This window comes from Humulus lupulus, chromosome 3 (genome assembly GCF_963169125.1).
Source record: "Humulus lupulus chromosome 3, drHumLupu1.1, whole genome shotgun sequence".
Classification (NCBI taxonomy): Eukaryota; Viridiplantae; Streptophyta; class Magnoliopsida; order Rosales; family Cannabaceae; genus Humulus; species Humulus lupulus.
In genome coordinates this window covers 110,437,564-110,447,535 of record NC_084795.1, presented here as the reverse complement: position 1 = coordinate 110,447,535, position 9,972 = coordinate 110,437,564, and the positions used below count along the sequence as shown (strand labels likewise).

The window sequence follows — 9,972 nt, the reverse complement described above, 5'->3', positions numbered from 1 at the left end:
TGAAGCTCTCTAAATTGAAATCTCCTCAGGTTTCCAAGGCAAACCTCCTCATGATGTTGCTCTGAAATTTTTTAAAGCCTACAACTGTTAATCTCTTCTTATTGTCAAACAATTTAACTCTGCCATGAAACATATATGAAAAGCAAAAAGCAATGAAACCCAACACTACTTAAGTAAGTAATGTTAGATTAAACAAAAATATGTACAGTATAAACCATAATATGAAAGTATCAATCAAGAAGGGAAAAAATTGTATAGAAAGACTTTTTAAACACCTGATGCAATGCAACAGAACACAATCATTTTATATAGGTACATTTTATATATGTTAAAGACATGAATAGTAAAAAGTTGAAATTTATTGTTGGCCATCTTAGTATGCATTTAATAGATCACTTCCTCTCTATATGTTTCTTAAATTACAAATTTATCAGGATTAGAAATGTCTTTCTAAATTCTTTTACTGATATTTCTTAGCACTGGTGGTGTAGCTTTGCAACAAATTTAAAATTTGAACATTATATCACTAATATATATATAACTGAAAAATAAAACGAGCCAAGTAATAAAAACACAGTATAATTTTGTAATCCTCTCAACCAAACAAAATAAGAACCTGCAAAAGTATAACTATTGTTCTTTTTTAAAAGCAAAACAAGTTACCTCAAGCCAACGGGGAAAGCCAAAGGAGCCTCTAGGACAATGATCTGATGCAAGCCCATCCTCATTAACGATAGTTTGTCCTTCACAAAGGATTTCAAATAATGCATCTCTTTCCCCACATTTATTGGTAATACGCAAGATCGATGTGTCCTTGTTTTGAAGAATTATGTTGTTTGTGCTGATGATCGTTTCGGGAATCTTGCACAGTTTTTCAAGTATAGCTTTGACTTTCTTATTTGTTCCAAGAATCTCTCCAAGCTCCTGTCTCCTAACTGATTCATCAACTCGTGCAATATCAACAGCAAAGATGCAGCGGACAGGCTTATGATCACTGTCTGTCACATCCATGCAACCCTCATACCTATCAAACAAAAGATGGCAGGTATTTAAGTATAAAACCATGGTGTCAGTGTATCCTAGACAGGAGTAGAAAAGATATCAGTATAAGTTGTCACAGGTGTTAGTCCAGTCCACATGAAGTTTTAATAAAATTATTGAGCATTTTTTCTCAACTCTGTTCCCTCCCTTCATATGTGTGATTTGAAGTTTTGAACATCAAATTTTGAGCAGATTAATATGAACTAAAGAGCTAGAGACTTAGCCAGAAACAAAACTGATGAGCTTCTTTTGATAAGTACATGCATCCAAATATGGCCTTGACAATCACAATCCTATTAAATACAGAATAAAGAAATGCATCCCTGTAAACCCGTAGAAATTTATCTAGTATCTCACTGGAAGAATTTAAGGGGGGCTCTAAAGGCCACCTGGATGGCCTTAGACCAGATAAAAAATTATGAGATACATTCCATTTGTTTTTATACTTTATTGCAATTGGGAAAAAAAAATATATGTTACATATTAGAATCACTTACTGCAATATTGAGGAAACTACAGGACATTTCAAACTGCATTCTGATGCAGTGGTTGAACGGCTATCACGGTATATGATTCTATCACACCAAGCTAGAATTCGCTTCTTTTCACCTGAATCATACCCTACAAAAAGATAATTTACAAACAAGTCAATTATTTCCATAAGCTTTTTCTCAGCATCAACGAAAAGCTCTACAGCAGGAACGAAAGCCCACCTACAAGATTTTTTTTACCTGCAAAACACCTGATTAGAAGAGATACAAACTACCCCAACCACCCCTCTCTCGAACAGTTCAATTGGCATAAACTGAACAATACTACTTGCACAGAAAAAGTTATTTGCTAAACCAACTTGGTGTCTTTCAAACTTGTATGTGGGAGGAAACCTAATATCTGCCTCACACATTCCTTGAAAGACATTTCCAGTTTCCATTTCTGCTCTAAGTTGATCCTTTTCTCTAAGCCAATCGAAACATCTTTGTGACACAAAATCTCTAGCTTCATCATAAGATATACCATCTAATCAATAATTAAGATCACCAAGATATATGACCATGTCTGCCTCAGATAATTCAGGCATCCCTTCAGCAGAGTAGGCAACCAGTATGTGAAGACAACAATGCTTCATAAAATGAACTGAAACTATTTAACTTTGAAAAAAAAAATAACTCAGATCAATTTAGCATGCTACAGTGATGACATGTACATACAGTTGTATTTCGAAGCACCTGAGCAGCACATGAAGCACTAGCTGCAACAGAAAGGACCAATGGCAATCTAGATCTATAAACAAGCCAAAATAAATACATTGAGAAGACAAGCGAACTAAACAAGAATAGGTACAGTATTGTACCGGAAGCGGCATTGAAGAGATTAGTTGGTCGACTGAAGGACATTGTCCAGTATACATGATCAAAGTCTGCATTGCGACAATTAACCGTTTCTAGATGTGCAGTGAAGTGACAGTTAACAAAGCACATTATTCGATCATACACTCTCATCCTCAAACCAACAGCTCCCTAAAAAAAAGTCATCAATTTCTATTTAGACAAAAGGCGGTTCACATATTTACTTATGTTGAGTATATGCATCAGCAGGCATGAACATATATAGATCTATAAGCCAAACGGAAACCATAAAGAAACCTTTTGGAAACCATCAAGTATTTGAATGAATAAAAGTAACAACAATGTATGCATCACAATCATGTCATTCAAATCAACATAAAGAGCCTACCTTATTACCAATGGCATGCCCAAAGCCACACAGAACTACTGCTGCATCAACATCTCCAACATAAGCTCTAATATCAGTTCTCACCCTAAAGGATGACATTCAACAATCATTAATGAAAAATCTTAACTGAAAAAGAGACCATAAAAATATTAAGTAGGCCGAATGCAAAAGCATGGAAGAGAAGAACAAAAAAATCTTAAATATAAGGTTTCTATCCTTATTCCTGAGAAAATCTAGTTCAAGACAAACAAACTAAAAATTACCCACTTGATTTTAAGAAAGTAAGAAACAACTGAGTTCACTTGAGATACAGTTAGTAATAGGTTAAAGACTTGAAGTTATTAAGGAGTTAATCAGACACATCACTTAAAAAATGGTGACACAAAATTAAGTCTCTACATCTGAGACATTGAAAAAATAATAACAATAACAATTCACAAAAGAGATTTTGATAGAAAATACCAACCATGCAGCAATAAGCAAGCCTACTAACTGCCTAGAACCAACTCATTCAAATGTTGATCCTTCATCCAATGTTTTGTCAATCATATCCAGCCACCACTGCCCAACAGAACTCCCCTCAAGACCTACCTACAGTCAGGAAACAAGAAAAGTCATTATAAAGAGAAACAAATATTTTATGCGCTAAAAAAGCAAAAGAAATAAATAATCATAAATCATGTTATAATTCCATGTATTAATTCCTTTAATTAATTCTAAGAAAAAAGGCTCGTGATTAGTTGAACATTCACCTCTCATTTTAATTGCATAATTAAATTTGATTCTTTTCCCAGCATTCAGCAATCAAATTATTCTTAGATTTACATATTATATTGCATGGGCAAGAGCGCTTAATGGAAGCATTAAAGTATCAAAGTTAGCATATAAACAAATAGCATTTACAATTTTACATACCCACATATATAAAAGTACAACTTATGATTAAATCCAGTCTCTAAGATATTGGCTTCAATCATGTTTGTTCAAAAATCATCAGGAACATATTGTGCCCATAATATAAGTTATGATTGGTCAAGAACTTCACAAACAATTATTTGAAAATGTCATCTTATATTCATATTTTAAGAGTTAAAAAAAAAAATTCCACCAAAACTATTTTTAGACGTGTAGAGAGCAAATAATGGGAAGCGGGAATGTAGGCATACCATAATGCAAAGGATAAATAACCAGCAGTCCACACTTTGCCCTGGAATCATCAGATAAGAGGTACTTGACATTGGAATTAAAGACATTGACGAAACCATTTGCAGCGAGTTGGCCCCTTGGGTCAATGAAGGACCTCTCTACAAGTAGTGCAGCCATGGGCCTTTCTTCAATAGTTAAAGACAAAGATCTTTCAATAGCTTCCCAAGGCCATATCTTAATAACACCAGCCTCTGAACCCGACCACAGGTCTCCTGGAACAGCAAAAGTCAAGACAAAATTTTCTTTAAGCCAAAGAAATGAAATTTGGGCAATAAAAAATGTAAATGATAAAGTTAAATCATAACACTGCGGATCCAGTTGAGGTACCATATGCTGTGATAACGAGAGAGAGAACGAGGCCTCTATGAGCCTGCCACGACAAGCTTTCCTTGAAATTGGTTCGAGTTCCAGAAGCAGTAGCATCCTTGAAATTGGTTCAATCTACTGATGAATTCTTAAGTCAAATTTTCATATATTTGAAGCTAATGTCAATTTTTTTTTTTTCAATCAACATGAAAGGAAAAGTTCTCAATTAAATATATGGGATCAATACATATTATATTCGGTTACCTGGGTCTTGGTTTAGCTGCTTCGTGCTCGTGTGTGCTCCAACAGCTCAACGGGAAAGAGTGAAGAGAGACTTAACATGGTGTTGTTCAGTCGGACTTTAGAGTATCGGGGCTTGAGGAAGAGAGTCGATAGACTCTGTTAGAGAGAGAGAGCTTTAGCTAGGCGTGGTCATGGCGTGATGGAGAGAGTCGATAGACTCGGTGAGAGAGAGCGCGATGGAGAATGGAGAGGGAACTGATAAAATGAAGGCGAGAGAGAGAGGATGAGGTGTGATTAGGGTGAGCTGAATCCGAATGAGAGAGAGAGAGAGAGGAAACCCCCAAATGATATTTTTCATTTTCATTTGGCAGTAAGTATTTTCACTTGCCGCCTCTTTGGGTAAAATTTCAGCTTGTTTGTTTTTATTAGTATATATTTAAATATATGTAATATTTTAACGTAATATATAAGCAAAATTGTTGTAGTGAAAATTCACATAGTTTCCTAGAACATGGATCAAACATAAAAATTATAATAACAAAAATACAAAGTGGATCCCTATACATGTATTGGTCGAAACCCAACATAAAAAATCTTCATGCATCTTACTGTTATGCCCAGATTTCGACACCTGAGATTGTGACCTTGAAAGCTGGACTCGTCAAGAGTGAGCTCGAGATATCTAAAGCACATCGTGGGCCAGATGTCAAACCCTCGAAGCAAGGTGGCAACCTCGAAGATATGTAACCTCGAAGTCCTTTCTAAGCTCGAAAGACATAGCATCAGAGTATATCCGTTGTTAGGTGTCTTCGGATCAAGTAGCCCGAGCTTGGCATGGGTATAAGCTCGAAATGTAACGGCCTCGGTGGTATTCACCTGCCCCGAGCTGGTCTTGGGGTAAGGTGGCTAGCTCATAATTTACCTAAAGACCTGGTTCGACATGATACTGATTACCGATCTTAAATGACATAATCGGTCATCTGATGAGACGCGTTCCATGCATTTAAAGATATTTATTGTTGTAACTTCCCTACATTAAAGGGATATTAACTAGTCTGTTATATGCCTCCTAGTCTTCAAGGGACGTTTCCTTGTATGTAGGAGTTACAGAATTTAATGTCATTATTCCCATTAATGAAGAGGAGTATCTTCCTGAAATATGTGGGAACGAACTCTGAGAACCCTCTATAAATAGATAGATCATGAACACTTAGAGGGGATGGAATTTTGATATCTTGAGAGAATTTCTGGAGAATTCATCTTGAAGAATTTCCTGAAATATCCAAAGTCTTAATAAAATTGACTTGTGGACTAGGCAAAGTTAACTGCTGAACCACATAAAATTCTTGTTGTCTTATTAGATCATTCTTCTGCTTCATAGCTCCTATTGTTTATCTGCTCTACATTTTAAGTTGATGAAAAACGGCGTCAACACTTACAATACAACTTTTCACCCAAAATAAAAAAGAAAAAAATCATTATACCATCATCTCATATAAACCAAGAAAACAAAAAAACAAAAAGGGCTAAGGGTTCATTACCTCTCTTGATTGTAAAATCAAGAACATCCAAAGTGACCACTACTCATGTAACGCCCTGGATAACCAAGACCGTTACATTGTGTGTTTGAAATAGTGCGAGACTTGCTAATCAAGTCATTTAAATAAAAATGTGAATCTAAAGACATAAACAGGTTAGGTTTAAAATATTTTGGTTATAAACGAATAATTTTCATTAAAATAAATGTTTGGTACTCGGGATCCCAAATCAGGGTTTAAATGATATATTTACAGAATTTCCAAATATTATAAATAATCAAGCCACTCTAATGGAAAAATACACATTTTAGGTTTCCGTCCCTGTACAATCCCTCGACTATGGCGGCCGAGCAGCTGACAATGTACACCTCGCCCCCAGAGCTCTCCAACCCATGGTCAATTCGTCTTACCCTTGCCTTTACCTGCACCACATAGCACTCGTGAGCCGAGGCCCAGCAAGAAAACTATAACATCATAGCACAATCAATATCGATAACCAAATAGCTCATAGAGCATAACCAAATGATTTACAATACATTAATCAATTATTCAGCAAGCCATAGCATTCACTTAAACGAGGACAACAGTCAATAACCAATGATCTAGTTTCCAGATATTCAGCATATCATATGCATCAAATTAACAACAGTACACATGTCAAGCAACAACTAGGGTCGACGCCCTTAGGCCGCACCCTCTGTTTAATCCACTATCTTTGGCTCACTTAGGCCAAGCCCAGTGTTCATCCCACTAACTCCGATCCGCTTAAACCGAGCTCAGTGATTATTAAGCTGTCCTCAGCTACCAGTGGTCGAGCTGTGCCCTGTGCGCCAATATTGATTCCGGCACTCTTAGGCCTTTATTTCATATTCACATGGTGTAATACCTTCGTACAATAATGCATTTTTACACAACCTGGTGCAGTTTTCTTACCTTTAACTCCAAGTGCTTTGACTAAAAAAGACGACCCTCGAGCAAGATCCTGCCCCGAACCCTAGCGTACACCTAGTCACAATCATGATAAAGAATTCCATGAATAAAAAATGAATAAGGGTTTCCGGACCAAGTTCTAGCATTTGGGACATCAAATTCCACCAAGCACGGTAGTGGAATCGATCCCGAGCATCCTAGGTCAACTCCCCGCACCTTAAGCCTCCTTAAGGCCAAAATTCCCTTAAGTGCCGCGACCCAAGGCTCTCCATGCCACAGCCCGCCCCCTACCAGAGGCCCAACCTCCCCAGACAACACACATAGGCCAAGACCCTAAGTTTCCCATGCCGCGGCCCGCCCTCCTTCTTGACACACCTCTGTTCTAGAGGGCCGCGGTACACCAAGAACTGAGCCACGACCCGACTCATTCAAACCCAGAAAATCTCCATTTTCATCCACCAAATGTCAACCAAACTAACCCAAAATCATCCCAATAACACAACTATCATAAACATCCTAGCATGTTTCCAGTAGCAAAAGCCAATGAAAACCTAGCTTAGAGACTCATCAAAATCCCACTTCAATCCTTGAAACCCATAAGCTCAAAAACCCCTTAGAACAAACAGAAATTCCCAATATTCAAATACTAAACTATTATCAAAAGCTTACCTTTACTGAAGAGCAAGTCCACTTAGTAGTTGTAGAGCTAATCCCCAAGCTCCCAGCAATAAAACCTAACAAGAATTCAGCTTAAATCCTCACCCAAAGCTTCAATTCAACTCTCAACATCAAAGACCAAAAAACACTTAAAACTCATAACTTAAACATTAAAACCTTAATTCAAATCTTACCTCAAACTCTACTTGAATCCACCAGCAATAACTGAGCTAATCTCCAATTCTTGTGAACCCAGCCCAAAAATCCTTTGGTTCAACGGCTAGCTTGGGAGACTCCTTGGGAGGAAAGAGAGAGAGAGAGAGAGAGAGAGAGTCGGTTCCAGGCAGACTTCTAAACATTTCTTGCCTTTATCTTATCTAACTTGAGCCTCTTAAGTTAATCCCAAGGCTCGGGGTACCAAAAACGTCCCCGAGGGAAAAATGGTAAATTTCCCCAGTATTCCCTTCTAAGCTTCCTAACCTCAAATATATCTCCAATTATTTATTTTCATAACTCAATAACCCAAATAAATATCTATTACCCAAAATACCCATTGACTCGCCCCGAGTCGGGTATCGGGTCCTGTTGTGACTTTCCTGCTAACTTGCTCCCTAGGATCGCCTCGTGTCGAATGCTGCAAATATAAATATATCCACATAATAATGTGATCTCAACAGTTTATCACAAATAATCACATTTATGCCCTAACGGGCCAAACTTACAATTATGCCCTTACAAGCTAAACAGGGTCCGCATGCTTGCCCAATATTCATAAACATGCACTCCACATATCCATATAATCATAGGACCATGCATATCACATAGTCATGCAATTTTACCAGTAATTCACATATATTCTAATTATGCCCTACCGGCACACTAATCATGGCCCTTAAGCCTTATTAGTAATTTTGGGTCATTACAACTATCCCCTCCTTATAACAATTTCATCCTCGAAATTTACTCGAACATATCTGATAGTTAAACTTGTACTTCTGTCTATAATTCTCAAAGTCCAACACCTTTACTTTTAACTCTTCGATAACACTCTTACCAGAGTAACAATCTTGTTCCACAAGATCTTGTCTGATAACTATACTTTCGTTAACCTTCGCTTGCACATCAGATTTACTGAAACTCTAGAGTCTGCTTATTTCATCATTGGTCACTTCATTGTCTTATCATCGATACCAGAAATACTTATGAGTCATCACCCCTACCAGGGTGAGATCAGCTTATAGGCCCCTGGCCTAACCCTTGGTACAATTTTAGAATTCCTGTCGAATTGAGAGTCAGAACTCCCCTTTCTTTCCCAGGATATCATACTTTTCCTTGTCTGCACTACTTGGAGAAATACGAATCTCTCATCCTGGAACTTCGTATTCCAAAGTTAACAATTTTCAAGCTCTTATGTCCTTTCAAATAGGTAGATACTCCTACCTTAAGAATTTCCAACAACTTCTTTGGTTTTCCCCTGAACCAATACTGAGCTGTAGTATCCACTACCTTTCATTTCTTTGCTTAGAACAATACCCCTTGCTTTTTTATATCACATTGTCCTATACTGTGTCACCTTAGCTGTACCCCAGTATTCATCATTGTGACTATTTCCTCAAGGATTATACTTTCCTTAATATCTCAAATATTCGCACACTCAATGCTTAATCCTGTTAAATAACTATTAACTCACCAGATTTCTATTCCATCTGCAATCAACCAATAACTCCAAGTTCCCACTCTATTCTCTTCATTCTTTAGTTCCTTCCCAAAACATGGAGAACTATAGGGTCTCAACTCAGTATTATCAATGCTCTGCCCCATTACCAGTTCATATGAACCAAATTACATTAACTCATTCAGCTGAGTTATAACCTTCCCTGTCCAATTACCTTACTTATAGTCTAATGTTGTCCATTACTATGATCCACCACCATATCCCTTTACCTTCCAATATCTAAGTATAGTAAATTTTGTCACCCACTTAAACTTCCCGGTAAAATATACCCTAAAAGGTGGAATGATATCCATTTAGAATTCTCATCTCCATGCCAAATTTCCATTGGACCACTCATTTGATCCTTGTACCTTAACTCCTATTACATTAACAGGGTTCTTCTCCGTCTCCACAAAACCATCACTCAGGATTCCATTGTCCAAAGGGATACATATCTGTTCATCACCACACACCGATGTTATACCAATCTCAATCGTTACCTTGTTCGTTCTACTGTAGCCCGTGGCGTTCTGTTTAAGTGACACGCACCTCCCAAGTAAGAGGTCTGCCTCCAATGAAATCTCCTCCTCATACAGTCGAGGA

General features: G+C 37.3%; 1 pseudogene; it reads right to left on the bottom strand.

Annotated features, from left to right (window-relative positions):
- Positions 1-214: 214 nt before the first annotated feature.
- LOC133824934 (type II inositol polyphosphate 5-phosphatase 15-like) overlaps positions 215-9,972 on the bottom strand; it is a 35,665-nt pseudogene continuing 25,907 nt past the window's right edge.